Below are 23,622 nucleotides of genomic sequence, written 5' to 3' on the forward strand. Positions count from 1 at the left end.
CATTCTCTGTAAAAAGCACAACTTAGCTGATAAAAAGGACCTTTTTCTGTAAAGAAAGGCAAATCTATCTTTTCATAACATGTATTTGAAAAAATACATTACATATAGTGTTCATGTCACTTATTGCTCTGCCATTTTCTAAAGACAGGCTAAGGATGTTGATATGTTTTGTAAGCACGGCTTTTTCTTTACAGATCTTAATTGATCCTTGCAATTTCAGACAAGTTCTAAGATAGCATGAAATTTTAAGCCCTCCACACTTGTTGGAGAACTAAAAAACATTTTCACAGGTAATAAGATCCCAAGGAAATATTTGTTTAATCTAAAAGGTATGATAATACCAGTCCCCAATTTTTATTCAATTATTGTTCCAAATATTGTATTTCTGTATCTCTATTGTCTGTGCCTAACTGTTTTTGATAAAATGTTCAGTTTGTTGTTTGAAGTATGCAAAATCCGTTAACAGACATGCAGTTTTGTCTTGAAAAAAGAAAATTGTGGCTACTTTATCATATTTTAGCGTAATTTAATCCAGAAATGTGATGACAGTCATAGGGGAATGGAGACGGTCTCTTTTAAATTCAAGTTTGTATTCTGTGTGTTTCCATTTCTACTTTATGATGCAACAGCTTTCCTAAGGTATTTAAGTGACAATGGAAATATCTTAACTGTATTTTATTCTTAAATACAGTCATGATCCCTTCTAGTGTGCTATAGCCTAGCTATCTAATGTACAGTTTTTATCAGGTACTGTTACTCATTATTTATTTATCTGTGCTTCTTTTATGTGAAATTCTTCAACAAAACTCAGAATTCTGTGTCCTAAATGTCCTCTTATAGCTGACAAAAATGCAAGCCACTCTTTCTGTAAAAGTTACAAATTTATGTATTTTCTATGTGAGTTCAAGTAACATTAGAGTCTTGTAAGGGACTCATTGACTCATTAGGCCTTAGGAAATAGTACAGACTGATAGGAGTGGGTGTGTGGGTCTGCTGAGTAAAAGATTCCCCCCATCTGGTGACCTGATGCCCATGTTAAATGTTTTGACACCTTTTATTTCAGCCTATTTCTAGTTTGTTTCAGTGGACTGAATACCCAGTGATGGCTGGATCCCATCAGCTCTGCTCCTGGGGCATATAATTGCTGAGTTTTGTCCTAAAAGTGTCCAGTTTCAGAAGTTCCAGAAACATTGTTCACCAACCTACAGCAAGAGGGGGCAAACAGGAGATTGGCTTCAAGACTCTTAATCTGAGTTAAAAATTATTGTGTAAATATCATAGTTTTCATGTACTGAGAAAAAACCAAACCCAAACGTAACCACCCTACTTTATTAAAATCTCTGCTGGAAAGAGCAATGCTGAGAGAATTGCAATTAATCAACTCTCCATACTACAGAAACAAAATAACCTTTTCCAACATCAGAAAAAACAGACAGCTTTCTGTGTCACTTACCTGTTAGCTTTGAAGAAGATATAAACAAAGCGTTGAACCAGACTACCAGCTTCCCCAAAAGGTCATACCTGCCAGCAACATATTTCAGGGGGGTGAATTTCACAGCAGATCATAAGCAAACCTGTGCTGTAAACATCAAAGTCCCTTCAGATGTTAAAACCAATAATTGTTGTGGATTTTGTGGAATTAGGAACACCTAACACAAAACTGGATTTCATGCCTGGCAGGTTAACAGTGCATCATGTTAGTGAGTTCCAGTAGTGCTGTTCTAATTGTGCTCTCTCTGGGGCACCCCTAAAATTCCAGAGATTTTAAGCTGAGCCCACTCCTCCCTGGTCTGCAGCCTGTTTATGCAGGTTGCTTGAGAATACCCATACCACCTCTGCATTAAGCAGAAGCATCTGGCAGGGCCACGCTTTCAAGAAAAATGTAGGAGTGAATAGATGGATTGGTGCTGGAGGCCTCAGACAGAAGGTAAGAAAGCTGCATTCATCCTCTTCTCCTGCCATAGTGGTTCATGAAAGTCCTGGATCAAAAACATGAAAGACAAGATTCCTTTCATCTTCATGCTAGACCTTTCTTTGCTTCTTGAAGAAAAGACCTCACCCACATTATCATTCCCTGGTGAAAATATGAAAAAAATCAAAGCAGTGCAAAATTCATTTCTGAGGACTATTGAGTATCACTCCTCCTTAGGAGTTTCTTCATATCTCTCCAGCTTGTCTTAGATGATTACTGTCTTTTTGCAGAGAAGATTTTAAGCTGTCACTCTGATAACTCTTGATTTTAGAAATTTAATGCAAATTTTCTACAGAATAAGTGGTGTAATTTGTTCATTTGGCTTATTTACATCTCACAGTACTGTCAATCATCACAAGACACTCCAGGCTCCTTGAAATCTTTGAGGAAATTCTCTTTACAGAGATCATATTGAGAACAAGGAGCAAAACAGGGAGCAAGACTAGAAAAGACATCTGAGTTTTCAAAGAGTTTAGTGACACAGACAATATAAACCCATGAAAGGAAAGGATGTATCAGTTGCCAAAACTCCATTATCTGAACTACCTCTTTCTAAGCTAAGGTTAAATATTTCATCTCGGCCTGCAGCTTAATAGTTATTTTATAAAAAGTCTAACTTCTGGTTTGGCTCAGAAAACTAGAACTTAGTTGATTTTTCTATCCAAATTTCTCACAATAAGAAGTTAATGTAATTTAATTTCTTAAGTCATACAGAAAAAAATACTCAGAGACACTCAGACAATTCCCACTTTTCTCAGTGTTTCAAGGATATGTGCAGTTTCCTAGGCACATGGTGAAAGAGCTTATGCAAAAATCTTATCATAAAGCTAGAAGCAGTAGCTTTTCTAGTCAGTGTCTAACCAATAGCTGATTTTCCTGGGATATTTCAATTAAGAGAAAAAATAATGCTAGACTTGAAGCAGTTCTAGTGTCTTTGAAGGAGTTCTAGTTAGAACAGAAACAATACTGCTAAATTCCAGCAGTGAAAAGCACAAATGTAATAGAAGTGTTGCACCTCTAATGTGGTTGGAACAGTAAAAGAAATCCTTGCCTCCTACCAAGTTCTGAGGCTGACACATGCGTCAAAAATTGTAGGAAATCCTTCTCTCTTGGATATACAATGAAACAAACATTTAGTCTGAAGCCAACACCTCCAACCCAAAGCTCACCATCTCCAAGAATGACCTTTGTCATTTTCTGAAGCTCCTTTCTTTATCTACTTCTTATTCTCCAACTGAGAATCTTCTTTTCTGCATACACGGTTTAGCAAAACAATTCTAAGCCACATCTTGCCACACAGATCATCTGAATTTTATTTGGGTTTTTATTTATGGAAGCACAGCTGTAGCTCTCTCTTTCAGCTTCCTCAAAACCAGGCAGAATTCCTTAGTTCTGGTGAAAGATAAATCCAGCACAGTTACATACTTTTGTTCCAGTAGTCCTAAATGGGACATACCTAAATCATCTATCCAAACAAAAAGAAAGATAAATAATTTGACAGGCTATCAATGCTGAAAAAGAACCCTCCTGACATATATATATATATATATATATATATATATATATATATATATATATATATATATGCAGTCTTTTTTGAAAGTGTTTCACTTTGTCAAAATTCAGTTCCTGTCCAAATCACTTTCTTGAATGCATTCCAAGCCCCATGGTAGTTTTTCTTTGAGGTACCAAGGGCAGGCCACCCCCACATAGCCCTGATGAAACGCTATATTTTCTGTAAAAATTGCAGGCTGGAAGGTATTCTTTCCCTACCATTCACTATTTTATTACACTTTTTCTCTTTACTAGAAAATTCTGCACCAATATTTCCAACTTTCCGTGGAGAAAAGGTGAAAAAAAAAGTCAAGACGTCGTATCCTACAAGATTCCTAAATTTGGGATTTTTTTGTCTTTAGAGATTTTCCAAAAGGAAAAATGAGACAGATATTTTTAGCATATGCCCAGATGTAAATACTGGACTACACTTCATATAACAAATGCCTGTTTTCTATAGATTATCTAGGGGAAAAAGCGCATAGCACTTAATAGGCAGTAAAAACTATGATCATGGTTAATATTTCCACTATTCAAGCAAAGCCTTGAAAATCCAGGATCCATAAAACTTCACAGTTTTCACATGTGTGCTTAAATTTAACTGACATGAAAATTCTGCAGATTTCTCTCACTAGGACCAATTCCAATTCCATAGCCTTTTGGTATCTGAATGGATAAGTAGCGGCCAATATTTGCATGTAGCTGCTGTTCAGCATGCCCCTTCTCAAAAATAACTTTGTTCTTTTACAGCTACATAAGTTGCAATAAAACTTAAAATGGCACTGTACATTGGCCCTCCTCCCCTATGCCATACTGTCTTTGGCAGCACAAGTACAACAACCCTTGCTGCACCTACAGCTCTAGCTGAACCTGTAGGCTTCAAACCTTGTAGATATCACAGAATATTCTGAGTTGGCAGGGACCCACATGATCACTGAGTCCAGCTCTTGGGTGAATGGCCCATTCAAGGATTGAACCCACAACCTTGGTGTTATCACCACCATGCTCTAACTAACTGAGCTAGTTCCAACCTGTAGTTTTCCTTTTTGGGGGTGAGGTTTTATTTATCTAGAAATATTGAAATGCTTCAGAGCCATTCTATTGAGGTTATCTATTTTCAACTTGTCACGTACAATAGCCAGCTGGTCTGTCTGAGTGTTAGCTACTTTTGCCTCATTCCTTATAAACTTATTTTAACTCACACTTCCCCCAGAAACCCTGAGATCCTGGTGGGATGCTGAACTTGATGACAATTGCCTGAACCAAAATCTCCAAGGCTCATACAGTCTTATTAATTATATCAGTTTACTTAAATTTATGTAGGAAAAAAAAATCCATTTTCTGATATAAGTGCTCTGTCAGATAACCTTAGATGCAATTCTGATTGCAGAGGTGATGGGACCAGTGATAGGTTTCAGCCAAATACAATCATGCTACAACTTGGCAGTACTTAATTGAACACTGGCTTTATCACTCTGGGAAAGCAGCATGAAATATAAATCAAATCAGGTGTATCTAGGAGTAGCCCTAGATCAGAGTTCGAATTTTCAAGGACATCTAAAGAAAACAGCTGCAAAAGCAAGGACATCTGTGAGGTAGATTAGCTGGCTTATCATGGGGTGCCTAAACACAAACCTTTCTAACATCCGTACCAGCCATCTGTTCCTCAGCCATTCCAGCCTGCTCCTGACTGTCACACACCAAGCTGGAGGGCAGCCAGCTCTATTTAATCATGCATTCTATCATAAACCTTCTGATCCAACCTTTTCCCATCTCTGCTAGTGCTTCATAACGTACGGCATGTGTGCTGTGAGCATTTAGCAGTCAGCTCTGCAGAGAAAATCCCAGACCACCATTTAGTGTGGATCCATCCAGCTCACCCTGAGGGCCCCAGGACATATCTGTGGAATCTCACTGCTAACAGGAATGGTCTTCATTCGTGGTAACTGGCTTGTCAGTTTGCTCAGTAGCGAATATAAACCTTCTGATTTTAACCTGCCACAAATGCACCCTGGCAAATAAGTCATGCCAAGATTGCTGCAGAGCCTACGTTCATTCCTTTGTGGCCTTCTCTCAATGCTGGTGACAGTGACTACAATAAACTAAAAATCTGTCTCAACAAGACATATGTTAAGCCAAAAAGAAGACAAAAGTTGCTTGAAATCACACCAAACTGGCTTTAGCAACTCATGGAAGATACAAAATTGAATTTATACAGACACTGCAATCAGTTTCCATTTTCTTTATTTAAAACTCTTTTTGCTTCCAATTCACTGCTACAGGAGCACAGGTTTTGGACAATGGTCTGAACTACCTTTGCAAGCTGTTTGATCTTATCTCAGTTATAGCAGTGCCATTACACTAATGGGGACTGGTGACAGGGAAGTATTAAAGCAGATAAAATGTTTGTATGAATACAATGAAGAGAAGTTCAATTGCAGTGAAAGTAAATGTAACCCACTAGCTTGTCTGATTACCATATACTGGATACAATCTTTACTTGTGGCACCTCTAAATTCCTCTTACCTATTAGGGATCTCAAAAACCAGTTGTAATACAATTGTGCTTTCATGTGCATGATTTAACGAGGATTTAGGAGAAGTGTCACACAAAGCCATTAGCAGTTAGTAAAGTATTAACAAGATAGTACAAGACAAATGTATTTAGATCTTGTATATTTGAAAACAGAGGAAAAAGTGTTTTTTATCTCCTACATGCCTGTTTCTGTGTACAACCTGAGGTGCCATAAGACTGTCCCTGATGCCAGTGCAAGCCAAGGAATTGAACTGCCTATATAGGGCTGACATGAAGATTTAATGTCCTTCCCAAATCCATCAGTTATGATGCTAGACTTGATGTAAAGATGCATGCCATCTGCACGCAAAAAAAAGGAGGGAAATAAAATCCAGAAAGATTTTATAAACTTACAAATTTATGGGAAATCAATCTCTGTCTTCAAGGTAAGAGCCTGAATTGATCCTTCCAGTTATAATTTGGAGTTATCATTTAACTTTATAGCAAGGCAGCCTAGTTAAGTGTGTAAACAAAATTATTGTGCAGTGTCAAATGAGCCTTTTCCACTTCAGAAATGTCAAAAAAGCATCCCAGTGTTACAATAATATTAATCTTTTGGAAAATAGCCTGGAGAGGAGAGATGTTTCAGAAGGAGAGATGCTTCAGAAGGCTGCAGATAGAATGCTATTTTCTGCCAATCACCTTTGCAGATCTGTTCAGCCCTGCTGCACACTTCTTTTCCAAGCTGCATGACAGCAGACACAATTTCCTGCCTTTTACAATTCCCCCTCCACACACACTGGCCTTCCCTGACCCAGAGACACCAGAGTTCCCGGCTGTAGAGAGCCAGTCCTCTCCAGCACTTGGATGGGCAGGGACAGGAGAGTCCTCCAGTGGGAGGCAGTGGAGGGGTGAGGTCTGCCTTGAAGTGGTGAGCAGTGGGAGTCCTTTACTGTTATTACTCTGGGCTAGGGGCAGTAGAGGCTGGACTATTGCAGGCTGTTGGGACTCAGGTCAGGGCTTTTCTCAATCACCTGGAGAGCTGGCATCAGTGAGTTCCTAGGTGGAACAATTATGGTAGAACGGGCACCTTAAATTTTTCCCTTTTCAGCGCTCCAAATGCTGGCATTCCAAACATACTGCATTCTTATTTCATTTTGCCCCTCTTCAGTTCATTATTTACAAACAAGCAGAATACATATTTATGGATTTAATTGTAAAGGACTGCAACTCCAGCTGAGCATTACAAGCGCCATTGCATTTCACATTGTCCTCAGAAACAGAAAAATATCTCTGATGAGTAGTAACACTTTAAGAAGTGTCTTTATAAGTCTACCCTAAAGACACAGAGATGCAGTCAGACTGCTGATTAGACCTTTGACTGACACTGAAAGAACATTTACTGCATATGAAGATTAGATAAGATGTTCTTTGTCAAGTTTTTTCTTTTCTGTTTAAGTGGATAGGATGAATGACAGGAAATTTCTCAAGTCTTATATTTTCATACAGTAGATTAGAGAGGAGTTAGTTACGAATTTCCACTTAAAATGTCTCTTGGAATGCATAACTAATTTCCTGCAGACATGATTCTTGGGCTTTTATGTAGACTTCCAATAAATCTCTCAAAATCTGTCCAAATAACTTTCAGGCATAGGATTTTTTTTCCTTCCTTTTCTTTTTTATGTTCTTTTTTTGAATATAGGCATCAAGGTAAATTCACAATGAGGAATTTACTGTGGTGTTCTAGATAATCACTTTTTACAGAGATTTTCTGAACAATGCTCCACAAGGTAAAATGCAGTCAATAGTATGTATTGTCCATAACAGCACTCATTAATACTGAATTTATGAGAAAAGTAGATGAGCTTATATACTAAACAACTGCATTAGAAGGTTGGGATGACTGTGGTTCTGGACATGTTAATTTTGTTCTGGAAAACGATAATGAAATAGAGCTACAATATGGAAGTGTCATGAACCATCTACACAGCTTCACTGTGTGAATCCCATGATAAAGTTTTCATGGGATTCCCCAGATTGTATTCCTGTGAAACATTATGGTCAGTCCAATTGAGTTGAAACCACAGTGAGAGGAAAAGTCAGACACCTGATAATGAGGATGCTTTCTGGGGTATACACTTTCTGCTTCTCTCCAGCATTCAGAATAGTTGCAATCTCTCCCTACTTTTCCTTTGCTATACACTTTATAATTTCATACTCTGGATTGTCCTTTCACTATAAAATTTTGTGAAGAACAGTTCCCATTTTGTTTATCTACTCTCTTAGTAATTATATAAGCTTTTATCAAATCTCACTACACTCAACCTATCACTGCATTGCAACATTCAGCTCTGCAGGGTGGAATCCCAGCTGGTTTAATCCCTCTACAGAGGGCAGCTGCTGTGTCCCTGGAACGTTTTTAGTTGAAGTCAGCACCTTGACTTCACTGTCCCAGAGTACTGAAGATCAGAGCTGCACAAAAAAAAAAAAAAAAAAAAAAAAAAAAAAGTGTACATTATTTTGTACAATGTAATAATTACTTCTCCAGTTTATGTCATTCCTCAACAAAACCTTCTTGTTTTGTCTGCCATTTTAAGTGGAACAAAAATTGCTGAGAATTTTAAGTGCTGACATTTTGCATTTTCATGTGACAAGATATCCGATTCTTACACACAGAACTTTCAATCATTATATTCTCCTTGTATTTCCCATTGAGGCCCTCAAAATTTAATTTGCTTTCTTTTTTAATTTCTGGATGAGTTTGATTTCCTCTTTAATTATGGCATATGTTTTACCTGGCCTCATGTAGAAACGTAGCCCTACTATAAGCAGAGGTCCAGTAGAAGAGAAAGAGAAAGGGAAGAAAGGAAAACATTTAGAATGGTAACACATTTCCTGCAACAAAGGCTTTCTTTAAATAAAGCTTATGTAAATGTCATTGTCAAATACCTAATGGCAACACATTTATATATATAAAATGATATACACATCGGTTCACAGATCTAGAAGACAAATGTGTCTTCACATTTGTTAAAAAGTCAAGAAGTTAAAAACCAGTTCATCTTACAGGCATATTAAATTAATTTTATTTTCTGCTAAGTTGTTGTCTACAGTAAAACTGTATAATTTTCTGCAGGTTAAAGACCATTTATTTTAATTTTTTTTAGCAATAACTCCCATAATAAATAAGATGGCAATACACAGATATGAAAAATTTAAGAATTTATTAGAAAAACAGAAGTTATCACACTAATTTTAATGAAAAAATAGCATTTCTTAAGTTTTCCAAAGATTCCAGATATGGAAACATAGAGTAAAGCCTTCTTAGTGGTATAAATGTATAGAATATTTTGATAATAATGCAAGTTTTTCTTTACACACACACACTTGCTTTTTAGACTTTTTATTTCAAATTTTTGATCAGTAGGTGTGAAGCAGGCCAGTAAAGCTCCAGTATAAGCCATTTGTCACAGAATTTCAAGTTACATGTTCACAGGTCAGAGACTCTTAGTGCCTGAGCCTAGTAAATAAGGAGGTTGGTGATCTATATTCCATGCACCTTTAAAGATATGTGCATGCTATATGGTTATAACCATTACTATTCAGAATTTGATGTTTAATGGCCTCTTGATATGACCCTTAAATTGCAAAGTTGGTGTCCTGTGGTTGGGATGTAGCAAACATCTAAAAAGTAACCAGCTGTTGAACCTTTGTTGCATGCTTCATTAATTACTTGCTTCATTCATGGACAAATATATTATATTTTCATGTAAGCATTTGCTAATCAGGGCCTCACTGGGGTGTGAGCTATCTCCAGAATGGAAAACAACTAAATTACTGTTATCAATCAGCTTTACTTGATAGACAGGATGGTCAAAAAAATTGTTTTCTATAGATCAAATAAGGAACTGGCAGAGGTGTTAGTGGTCGTTTTATGACTTAATTTATCATTTGTTATTTTAAAATTCTGATCATTATGGTGATATGAGAGTGGTAGTGACAAAATTTATTCCAGTTGTGTTTGACTTTAAAGGAAAATTTGGAAATCTCCTATTTACCTTCCCAAGTCTCTGAGAGGTCAATTCATTGCTTCTCAGATAATAAAGTATTTTCTCGCCTCAACAGTCTCTAGGTACCAAAAAAAAAAGTAACTTGGAGTCACAAGCAGCTGCTTAAATTGGTGAGGAAGGAGCAATTTCATGCAGATGGGAACTGGAGTGAAGTGTACAGACACAGAGAGTTTCTGCCCTTGATAAACCTCCAGAATTATCCTGGTTCCTTTCAAAGCCATAGATTATTGCCTTTTCCTAAAGTTTTGGAATCTCTATTGGAACCATTTCATGCTGTTGTGCCTTTTTCCTGGGATACTCCCCAAATGGGTTGCTATTCTTGCATACCAGATATGGCTGCATACTGCACTGCAATGTTTGGAGAACTCTGTCTTCTCTCTGTGTCCAGGCTGGATTCCTAGTCCAAATCAACAAATTTTAGAGATAAGATTTACTTGAAAAGTAAATGTGGTTCTCATGTGACCTCATAGGATTCAGTAACATTCCCTACTATAAGCTTATGCCTGAAATGATAATTAATTCAACCTAGCCATAGAGATGCTTGATGCACAGATGGAACATACCAGTGCTGAATTGAAAAAATATGCATTCCATGACATGTCCTTTTTGGGAAACTGACAACAATCTATATGATGCACTGATAACGTGGTCTCTCTATGAAACACATGGCAAACCTGACAGTCATTTACCTTGCCATGTTTTTTTTTAATCCCTACCTTGGCATTCAGAAACTTGAAATGTCCTCCATTAAGTGAAAATAAAGGAAAAAAATACTCTTAAAAGCAAAAAGCCAGGAACTTTACCCTTTACTGGTGACCTTTAAAGACAGAACTGATAAGCAGTTCTGAAAGAGCAGCACTCAGGTAACCCCAGTGATCCTCTCTCTTAAATGTCATTTGAGGCAAAAAAAATCACAGTATATTTCCAGGTTTATAGAATAAAGCTACCTCTAGTGCTATGTTCAGGTTAATTTGCTGTTACAGAAATATGACCACATTGCTGTTGTTAAATGCATGTCTGATTCCAGAGGCCCTCTATATTTTCTAATTTAAAGGCATCCTTTTCTATAAATGCTCACTTAGAGCAAATGCTTCTATCTTGGAGAATTTAAATGTTATTCAATTTCTTCTTTGTATAAAAATGTTGATTTGTTTGTCAGACGGCCAGCTTTTAGCAACTGCTTATAGATTTGATATTTGAATTATATGATTTTTATGTAACAGCCTAAAGATTCACCTGTACCACCCAGGGGAATCAGAAAGTGAAATTTGGATTTTTATGATGTGCTGGCTGCTCTGATAGTGACAATGATTTCTCATGTATGTTAACACCTACACTGTGTGGTGCTTTATTTCAGTCTGGGCTTAAACTATGACATGAAGTCAGTAGTCCTTGTATCCTTAAATCCGACAGAAGCAGAGCTAGATTTGGATTGATTTGCTTTCCCATTTAAGACCTTCTCTGCATAAATACATTTCAGTCAAAGAATTGTCAATAAACTCTTTAATATTCATTATTTTAAGATTGGAATTGTGACTAAAGTTATGGCTCATGATGATCTAGTTCAGTTTAGATTACAAATGCACTTATAAAATTACTTGTACAGTTTTGGTTTTTTGGGGTTTTTTTTGTGCTTTTATTCACAGGCCATATTGGGATCATCAACTTCTAATTTAGTTTCATTAATGAGAGCCCCAGCTCAGGTACTGGGGTGCTTATTAATGAAGCTAAATTAGAAGTTGATGCAGGTGCACAGGAAATGCAGTTTGGCCATAGCATGAGAAGTGAACAGAGAGGCACATTTTAGTTTTCCTCTGCAAATTTCCCAGTGAGTAGAGAGGTGTGCCATATTCTGGGCACTTTGGCCTTCTCTTGGATCCTCCAAGTAATATGTAAAAGTCACGGTGAAATAGCCCAATGGAAGCCAGTGATGGAGATGTAGGGTAGATAAAGGGATTTTTCCAACATTTGAATAGCTGGGGAAGAAAACAGAACAGCATGTCTATGCATCTTATGTTCCACAAGTATCAAGGCCACAAATCCTTTAGGCTTGGAGCTGTAACCATCAAAGAAATTTCATACACATTGGTGAAGAGCAAAGAAATGTTTTTGTTTGGCAGGAACATTGGCAAGGTCCCTGCTTTAGCTAAAGAGAAAATCATGTATTGTTTGTAAAAATTTTTGGCCTGGATTTTGTTTTAAGGGAATAAGTAGCCCCTGGAGTAAAAGATGTGATAAGAGACTAAATTTGGATCCCCGATTGCAGACAGCTGTTAAATAAGTCACAAGTGAAATGACTTTGGCATTGCTAACTCTTGAAAACAGATACAAGCTGAACATTCAACATGCCTGACTTCAGCACCTAATTTTTCACTCCATCTCTGTTTTCTGTGAGTCCTTAAACAGAACAACTTCAATTTTAAATCTATAGTCTGTTGCCAGGAATTGATTGAAAAAATATGGTTTAAAAATAATGCTCTCTATGTATATTTTTAACAGTAGAAAGTATCTTAAAAGCAACTGTAATAACATGAAGTACATTTTAATAGAATTCCTCAGAATGTTTTTGAAAACTAACATCTTCATAATCTATAGAAATTATTTTCTCCTAAATCACTGATTATTTATGTCCCCATTAGGTATATTTTAATGTTTTCTGAGCTGCAAAAATTCCAATTTTAGAACCATACAAGATAAAATATAAGTGCTTACAAATAAAATTATATTTGCATGTACATAATTTTTAAATTTAGGTACCTTGAATTGCTACTGGAGCACAGGCTGGTAGCTGAGCACCACTACCACCATTGGCTTACGACGTTTTATTTGGGTTTCCATCTTTCCTTTTGGTCTTGCTGGCCATGAATTCTTCAGCTGTATGTGAGGCTGAGTAGCTCCATTCATTTTCAAGTCCTTCTTGACAAAATTCTTAAGCATCAATCTGACAGAAGGCAGTTGAGTGTGCAGGGAATTTACTTAAGATCTGGGAGATCTCTGTTCTACTCATTACTCTACCCCAGGTGGCCACTGGAAAAATTGCTTTTTCCCAGTATGGAAAACAAGGATAATAACCTTTCTTGTACGCCAGTGGACATGCAGGCAGGGAAGACTCAAAGACAGTTGCTTCCCAAACCCAGCTTAGAGTCCTTTACCCAACATAGTCACAGACAGCTGTAGTCACAAGTGGGAACAGATAACCTATGCTGCAGAGGACAACATCTAGGAAATCAGGCTCTTTGGAAGTTCAAAATATATTCCCAGACCATGAAAAGTATAGTTTTACTATTTCAGAAGAGGTGGGTTTTAGGACAGTGGCACAAATTCGACCAGTGGACCAGCAGTGCTATCCTCTGAGGAAGTGCCTTTCAGAGCAAGTGAGTAACACCTCTGGCAGTGGTTTTACACAAGAACACAGATGTGGCCAGATGCCTTTTCTGAATGAAACCCACTGAGGAGCCAGAAGCCTTAACTGCTTCAGTTGTGCCCACCTGACTCCTTCTTGTCAATGAATCCCTTTCCCTTATCAAACTTGTCTCGTCTTTCAGGGGATTTGACCTTTCTGAATTATACACAGAGCTCTTGTGTAACAGCCTTGTGTATCAGTGTGTTTACCATCTGTTCTCCCTTTCTGAATGCTGACATGTGTTACTGTTTATCCACTATGTGTCACCAGTTTACTACAACAAATTCATTCAAGTGGAAATCAGGTCAAGGTGAAATTTATTTCAGGCACTTTTGTTCCACTTCATTTTACAGTTCGCCACATGCTAATCATATGAATTCTGAACAAGGATCAAAAAAACCCAAATAAAATTACGTTTCTGGCTTCTGACTGACATTTTCAATGGATTGTTTCATTCACCTTTTGGAAAACCTCATCCTGTACTAGGCTTCACTGGAAAACATAGCTGCTGGAAATTTTAGCAGATTGTTGGACAATATGGAAGGTGAAAGCTGAACACTTAATGCAAGGCTAAAAAAACGAAGGTATATTTGTCTTTTAACGCTCCATAGTGGGAAGGGAAGTTGTATAATTTCCATCCTTTCCTCATGTGTACTGAATGCGAGGAACATAATGCAAAATCCTGAAAAACCATCAATACCCACTGTGGAAGTACTTGCCACCACCCTAAAGATTATGCAGATTTTAATCTGATTCCCTGGAAATTGGTCTGCATGTAGCCTTTGTGTTATTGAGCGATACAATATTGTTACCCAGAATAATTATTACTAATTATAATTCTGTGAGAATGGGGCATGAATATGGGTTCAGAAGTGAGATGACTTCAGAGGATGTGTAAGAGCAGACACTGATTACCCTGGGCCTCCATGACTGCTTGCTGGTGGGATGAGGTATGTTGGGTGTACTCAGCCCTTTAGACCTCAGAGAATAACTCAAGACATTTATTTGGATTGTGCAAATTGGCCTTAGCTATGGAAATTTCATAAACTGCTTTCCCCAGAAAAAGCAATTTTGCTGACCTCGAAGTGCATACCAGAGCTATTACCACTGTGCTTGTGCAAAGAATCCCTTCCTCTTTACATAAACATAAATTACATGTTTCTGCCGACCCCTGAGAAAGTTTAAATCTAGTCAAGATTCAAGGCATGGAAATTTAGTGAGTGAACAAGTTTTGCCTTAAAACATCCATTTCTTTCACATGATTATATTTCTCAGTATTAACTTTTCTAAAGCAGTCCATTCTTATTAAGCAAAAAGATTCTCACAAAATGTTTGCAATTTCTGCTCACTCATTTTATTACCATTTCAGATGTGTTTCATGACCTTTTATTAACAGCCATGTTCTAGTCTGCAGGTCAAAGAGCTTTTAGCAAATAAAAGTACATGGTGCCATCCTCAATAACAGCAAATGGAATCCTCAGCCGCAAAGACAGATGCACTTTCCTCTCTCTTTTTCTCCCTCTCTTCTCCATAAGCAGGCTGATCTGTGATAGTTTAAGCAAGGATTCGTTTCTCTGAGTAAATGTATTGCCACAGATTAGTTCAGTGTAGAAAACTAAGTATGGTTATAGAAGGTGTTGATAAACTTATTGGGACAAAATGTAAATTAATTGGAAATATGGGTTAATACTATTCATATAGCACAAAGACCCCTAGTTTTGCTGATTTGCACAAGTGTTGAATACAATCACAGAGCTGTGTTCTGTTGTTTATAGATGTGACCTGTGATACTGATCCTATGTTGCCATTTTTCAAGAAACTGATAAAAAACCACATGCAACTGAACATCATAGCATGCTAGAGATATTCTACTTTTGGCTAAATATTTAAGTTTCATTAATCTGGAAAAGAGTCAGCTAGCATGGAGATCCACTGAGCTAGGTCATGTAAAATATGCAAAGGAATTGTTGGTCAGAACCAACATATGAATACACAATCTATCTTTATATGATGGTACCATTGTAATTCCATTGAGGGAATAGAGGGTGACTGCAGCATTTGGGGTTGTCATGGTAATTCCGTTTCAAAAAATTAAAAGAAGTCTTGAAGCCAGCTGCTAATCTCAAGGGATTCCCTGTGTCAGTGGAGATGAGGTCTCCTACAGGATGAAGTAAAACAAGAGCCTGCACATCCTCTCTTGATTTCAAGGTGACACCATCCAGACTTCCAGGGATACATCTTCCATAGGAACACAAATGCACTGCTGAGGAGCTTAAAAAAACCCCATGTAGGTTGCATGTTGGTATGCAACAAAAATGTTGGCTGCAGCCAACAGGGTTTTGCTACAATTCCAAGAAGGACAAAACTTCTGTGCAGGTTTTTTTCTGCTCTTTCCTGTGTTCATTGTGTATGTCCTGTATTCCATCATGACCTTCAGAGAAACACTGCCTGTCACAGTACTCTACTACCTATAAGTTAAGGATTTAAATATTTATTTCCTTTCTCTAGTCCAGATGCAACTTTTACTGGGTGATTTTTCTCTGAGCTGGGGAGAAGTGGATAGAAGTTCGTAAACATATGTAACACGTTTTTAGAGCATGTGTTGGGTTGACCTTGACTGGACCAGTTGCCCACCAAGCTGCTGTGTCACTCTCCTCCTCATTAGGACAGGGAGAAAATGAGATGGGAGAAAATATATGGGTCAAGTTAAAAGGCAGTTTAATAAAGCAAAAGAAAACACTGCATATGCAGAAGCAAAGAAATCCAAAAGATTTATTGTCTCCTTCCACTCAGCAGACAATATCCAGCCATTCCCCAGGAAGCAGGGCCTCAGTATATGTAGCAATTGTTCTGGAAGAGAAATGTCATAATAAAAAATGCCCCCCTCCTCTTTCTCTTAGCTTCCTTCGCTGAGCAGACACCACATGGTATGGAATATCCCTGTGGGCAGTTTGAGTCAGCTGTCCTGGATATGTTACCTCCAAAAATCATGTCTACTACCTGTGGACTGCTAAGGGGAAAACGTTGAAGAGACCATGTTGAGGCTGTGTGAGAACTTCTCAACAACAGCCAAAATACTGGTGTGTTATCAGCACCTTTCTTTGTACAAGTACAAAGCACAACGTTGTGAGGGCTGCTGTGAGAAAATCAACTCTACCTCAGCCAAACCCAGTAGAGTTAATTATGATATTAGTTCAATAATGTTTGATGGACAGCTGCATTTTTATAACTAGATATTATCTGAGTGTGAGGAAGAGTCCCTACAGAACACTGAAATTCCTGTAGATTTAAGCAATATTTCTAATCAGAATAGAAAAAAATGGCTCTGTGCCCACCACCAGGGAGTCCAGAGCAGCTGCAATAGCTGGAATGGAATCTTTCTTTATTCCCCTCAATGCAGTGCACTGCAGTATGGATGTTTAAGTCACAATTTTATGTTAGGTTGTTCAGTCAGGAACATGGCTGAACTCCTCAAGGCTGTAGAATTACAGTCAAGAAACATAAAACATCCAAAATCAAAGCACAGCAAAATATGTGTTTCTGCCTTTTCCTTATCAAAGCTGGATTCCTAGACTGCCTTCACACATGGAATAGAGCTGTAAGATAAAAGAGTGTTATTAAACATTTGACCTTTGTAACCTGGCACCAATCTCTCAGCTCAGTACAAAGTTTCACCTTCCCCTCCCTCACCCTGCTCTGCATGACTGAGATCAGCATCCCTCGACTCCCATCATGACTACCATAAAGCTTAGCCCTGTCATCTTCTAACCAGTCCCTCAATTTATCCCCTACCAGGTACCCGGCAGAAGTGCTACTTGCAGTGCTGCCTTCCTTTGTAATAGTCAAGCCTTAGATTTGTGGTACTATGAGTCATGCTAAGTTCCCTCATTAAATCCATTAAGGATTTACAAAATTAGTAAGCATTTTTTCTTGTATTTGTTAAAAATAACAGATAACATAAGCAACTGTCTTAAAATTTAGACAGAGTTGTAAAATCTTCTGCAGCTCTATTAAATATCTAACTGACTTTTGTAAAATTGTGACAATTACAACTACATAAAAACTCTTATGGCTCCACTCTGGCAAGCTAATATTGGCCCCCTTTGAATGCCAAGAAAAAGTAACTTTGCGCCACAAGCATGATAATTAAATATTAAAATGCCCCAATAGACAGCATAAAATTACATGGTCTTTTCCACAATAGGAGTTCTTAGACTGGGCTTATACATAGCACTCCACTGTATGATAAATATTTTATCATTCTAGTGATTAGAAAGTTTAACATTATCTATTTCGTAGATAATTGTGGAAAATGCCTGTCATGTCCATGGCAATGTGAATAAAGCTAAAAACTACTATGGCTCAAGAAAAAAATTTCTTATCATAAGAAACAGAATGAATCATTTGTGCATTATTTAAAATTTGGTATAGAATTACCTTATAAAAAACTTGCCATTCATAAGAACTCATAACTTTTCATATTTAACATGTAATATTTATAAGATGGCTCACAGTAGTTAAGTGGCTTGCAGCAATTTTTTCATCATTGGTTATTTCACTGCATACAATCCAATTAATTAATTTTTTTCCATTACTGTTTTTACAGAAGATACTTTTCTGTAGTATAAAACAAATCAGATTCTATGAAGCATGAGGAAAATGCCTAATGGAGGAATTTATTCTGCTTCTGAAAAATAATAATATTCTGAAAAATGTTCCATCACTCTCTAATCTGTTTCCCACTATTCATTGCTGGAATTTTAAGTTGATCATTCCTCACCTTTTCCTTCTTTTACCTTCAATAACACCTCAAATCACATTTATCTATGACAGAAAATAACTGCAATTACTAATGAAAAAACATCTATTAAAAATCATTCTACATGTGAATTGAGTTTATTCATCATCACTACAAAGAGACATTAATTACAATGATTTTATTTAAAGAAACACATGGCTACATAGGGAAGAACTTGGTAAAATATGTTGGCATCATGATTTGGACATTTCACATTTAATATGCTTGATTACTTTTATCATGCATGTATATCAATCACGTTGTCTTGCCTTCATTCACAGATTTCTCCTGCTTTAGCAAGAAAGTCCCAGCATGAGAATCCTTTCCTCTTTCCCTTTTCACATTATCTGTGCAATCAATCCGAAGAACAGGGTTTCATTTTTCATTCTACAATGAGTGAAGGCATTTGTTTCAAATCCTGAGACATGAACCTGGAACAGGAGCAGAACTCACCTAGTCGAGACCTCCCTGTAATATTTACTGAATCAGGTCTCTGCAACAGGCCTGGACAGATATTAGTCAAAACCAGAAGTTTCCTTTCACGTGCTTCAGTGACTTTCAGCTCTGATTTCAGCTCAGAAGGGAAGCAGCAGAGGCTGTGCTTGATGGGGTTTATCAACATGGAGCTGGAGTGCAGAGCAGCACCTCAAGCAGGTGGTGCACCTGCAGGACACTACACAACTCTCAGCAGGGATGTTCCCTGAGATCCTGAATGTGGTAGAACAGTTCTGGCATGTGGCACTGGAGCCTTTCCCATGGCAGTGCCAGAGCTCTGCTGTTAAGACTGCCCCAGGGTGTCCCCACACCTGCACTGGGTATTGTATGCTCCTACACAGGTGTTCCTATTTCCATATCTGCACTTGGAGGCAGATTCCCAAATGCAGCAGCAGAGATGTACATTAAGATTGATGAACTATCATGTGTGGAACTGGAAACCCAATGGACAGCTAAGGTAACATATGCAGAGTGATACCGTACTATTTTTGTGAAATAAAGTAATGAAAGAACTTGATAAAAGTCAGTATTGAAAAAAAAAAAAGAATCCTACAAGTGAGCTTAAATATACTTTATTTTAACAGCAGCTCTAAGCTTTGGGGTTTTTGTTTGCCAGACTATTATGTTCTGTGTATTTCAGAAAAACTGCAACCTACTTATAAAAGAGGAGACATAAGGAAAGTCGAAAACTTCTAAAAGACCATTGATCAGTCCATGAAACAATAGAAAAATAAAGAAACAAAGACTGCTTCCATGTAGAAAAAGGCCAACATAATGAAAATGTCTGTAACTATGGAGATAATACACTTTGAAGCAACCTGCCTATAATAAAGTTTCACTTACTGGATTACTGCAAATATTTAATAACTTGTAGTACTGCCAAAGCTCAGACTAAACTATAGTTATTTTCCCTGTCAAAAACTATTCAGCTGTGCAATGTCAAGCCACCAGAATTGGTCTTTATTGCATCCGTATGAGAAAAGCTAACCACATTTCATTTTTCTAGAGTAACAGTTTTCTTTTTGTTAGCATGCTATGAATGTACGGGGAGATCAAAAAGTTGTTATTTAAAACAAAATGTTAGAATGGTTCAAATTAAAATTAAATCATATTCATTTGTTGAACTGGCAAGACTATGAGCAATCTGGTCATGTGATTGTAATTAATACAGACGAATGACTCGACAAAAAGCCTTTCAAAATATAGGTGTATTTATAAAGATTTGGTTTTAACATATCCAATAGTAATAACCTTTCAGCTTTTGGTAAACCCCAAAATCACTCAAATATTATGATAAATTTATCACAGAATAATATAATCTGGAAGTTCTGTTGCTTACATATGAACCTATTATTAGTTTATGCAGTCAGGTGTTGTGGTCTAGGAATTGTACTCCCCAAATCAGTGCCCCCACCAAAACTCTCTCTTATCACACACTGGTCTCCTACTCCCCCTTCCTGCTGCAGTGGTATGGAATTGAGAATTGGAGGCACAAAAGGTGAAGATCATGGTTTGAGATAAGAAAAAATTACTGGAAACAACAGTGAAATAAGAAAATTAATAGTAACGGCAAAAATATTAATAACAAAATTATACAAAAGAGAGAGATTCACATGCAAAAAGGCCTACTTTGGACCCCAACACTGAGCAATGGTGGATGTCTTCCCCCTTGTTTGTGTATGAGTCTAAAATACTTTCCAAAAAAACCATAACTGCACAGACACGCAGACAATACTTTTACTTTAATGCCTTTTATGTAACTATTAAATACCTTTATGCTTAATTGTCAGCCATTGCTTAGCCTGTCTTTTTGAAAGAAATTCCACAGATGATGGATTATATTTAACCAACCATAATTAGTATTTTTGTTGTATACAATGTCTAGTGCAATAAAAAATATAGAAAGTGAAGTTTACAGAGAAAAAAAAGACAAAAAACACCTTTACAGATAGCAGGAAGAGGAGTAGAAGGACTTTAGTAATAAGAGAAGGTAGAGACATTTGTAACTGAAAGGTAAAACACAACAGGGAGTAGTCCATGTGTTGCCACACAAAACCACAAGAAGAAGGCATCAAGAAAAAGCTAACAGAAACATTTACAAGGAACACATGGATTGTAGGGAAGGCAAAACACAGAAGGAATGCAAAAACTGCTGAAGAAGCTATAAGAGCATAGAAGTGAATGGAAACTGTCAGAGGAGAAGATGGTACCACTGACATTTGTTGGCATAGATGGGCAGCAAAAGATCTATCAATACAGGGATTTTTAGGTAGAAAATCCATCAAACCTTTTAATACATTCAGATGTAATGAAGTTCACAAACAGAATTATGTAGGCATGCATTATTCAGTAGTTGTTAATTAGGTTCTGTTACACTTGTGAAAAAGCAGATAGCCCACAGGTATCTGGATTTACCATGAACCTGCTTCTGCAATAATATTAGACATCTTCTCAGTTCTCAAGAATTGCTTCTTACAATTCTACTCTAACTGAATTCAGTAGAGAAACTCACATCAATTTTAATGTGGATTGTGGCCTTTTTTTCTAATTAGAATATAAAAAAAGTCTCTTTGCCATTCATCTTCTGGAATACATTTATTTTTAAAATGTGTTTTTGGAAGACTATTTTAAACACATGGCCTATTAGCTTTTTATCTTGCTGGGTTATTACCACAGAATTAGCAGTAGAAAAATCATCTATTGCATATTCAGTATGCAGCACAGACTTTTGCTGAGCCCTAAGGGAATATAATCCAGCAAGGAAGGAAAAATATTCCTCTCTTCTTTTTCCACAGGGTCGTTTTCATTTCCTCCTGCCTTCCACTGGAAGACATCAGACCTTCCCAAGAGAGGCCAGCTTCAGAGTCTGAAAGCCAAATGACCTAGAACAGTGAGACCTCTGGCATTATTCTTCCTTTTAAATCTATTCTGCTTGTAAAAGCTATATAAAGAAATGAAGGAGAAATATTTGTTAATTATTCAACTTAATCACAGGCAGAAGCTACACAGTGAGATTGTATTTATTTTATTGTGCATGAAGACTTGTGCAAATGAACCAAAATTAATGCAGGTAGACAGGAAACAAAGGCAGCTAGCAGGTCAAAAGTGCAGTAGACTTGCCATGCCTGTCTGCATAGCTTGTCCTCAGCTCAGAAGACAGGGAACTGTGCATCACTGGGAAGAAATGAGAGGAAGCAGCCAGCCCTTGAGTATGATTATAAAATAGCCCATCTAAATGTTATAACTAAGCTTTCGAGTGTTTCAAGTAAATGTTTAGAATAGTTCTCTTTTCCCTCCCTGTTCTTTTGAATTTCTAGGATAATATGCAACTTTATTTTACTTCTACATCTGTATCTCATGAAAGGTCACATGAGCAGTATAGGATTAATTGAATACCACATTAAATCAAATTATCACAAGTTATTTTTACATATGCTGCTATTATAAGTTCAGAAAGTGAATTTTTAAAAACATTACCAAAGGCAATGCCATGGTCAGGGACAAAAATACAAATGGTCCATGAGAGCAGAGACTTCAGGTCTGGTGCTCTGGGATTACAATTCTTTTAATGCTTTCTTCATAGAAAAGAGTTCTTGCACAGCTTCTGGCTTCACAGCTTGCCATTGATAACAGGATTTATCTTACTTATTTTTCACTATTTAAAAACTAACTTTTTAACTAAATTCACTATCCTAATTAATAAAGAGCTCCTTACATCCAAAAGATTGATTTATGCCAGGGTAGGAGCCATAAATCACTAGTTCCAGAAGCAAAGTCATCCTACTCTTTTCTCCACTGACTACCTAGACACGACATCTAGACGCACTGCTCAGAACACCAACTTCTGGACATCCAAAGTAAGATGAAACAAAACGCCTTATTTAAATACATAAATGCAGCTCAATGGCATGAAAATGCCTCTCTAACTTCCTTGAGACCATGGCTCACGTCAGCAGACATTAAAGGATGCAACAAGGCATGTGATTCTCTGTGGCTATATATCCTTGGAGCAGAAAATGGACAAGTTTGGTTTTTAAAGGCTGGGACTGTGATAAAATCTGGGACAAGAACTATGGATACAATTTTGAAAAGCAAGTAAATTATTCTGAAATCTGGCCACAGCAAGGCAATTTTATTTCTAGTGTCCAGTAAATGAGCTTGCTTGCTATTTCCCACAGAAGAAACTATCACCATGACTGAAAATTTTCAGAGCTTGTCTACGTACAGCTGCGAGAAAGACAAAGACAAATTAGAAACAATATCCCCCCTGTGGTTGTGGTTTTTCAAACTGATAAGAGCAAATGTTATATAGCAAAAGGCTAAAGGTATTCCCTCTCCATAGAGGACAAGATACATTCCAGTTCTAGAAGTCTTTGACCTTCTTTAAACTAGGTATGTCTGCTGCTAATGATTAGAAGCTTTTTCCTGTAAAGTGCTTTAAAGTTTATCTGTTTCTCAAGCCTTTTTTGGGGGGAGGTGGGATAAAAACAGAGAGAGTTTAAGAAGATGGATTAAAGGCATTTTTGACAAGACAAGGCAGCTGTTCATAGTTACATTACCACGAGCCAAAATTTCCTATTTTTTATTCAAAGACATGAATAATTTACCCAACACACTTTCATACTTCTTTGGACTGTCAATTATTACCTGACCAATTTAGATTTGGGGGTAAGGTGTAAGGTAAAAGCCCTTATGTAAGTGGTTATTTTGAAGTATTTTATAACTAAATTTAGCTGCAGTTAATTGGGATCTCTTCTTTCTGGGCTTGTTTCACAGAAGTGGTTTCAGCAGGGAGGAAGCATGCATATGAGAATTC

The sequence above is a fragment of the Motacilla alba genome, chromosome 2 (genome assembly GCF_015832195.1).
Source record: "Motacilla alba alba isolate MOTALB_02 chromosome 2, Motacilla_alba_V1.0_pri, whole genome shotgun sequence".
Taxonomy (NCBI): Eukaryota; Metazoa; Chordata; class Aves; order Passeriformes; family Motacillidae; genus Motacilla; species Motacilla alba.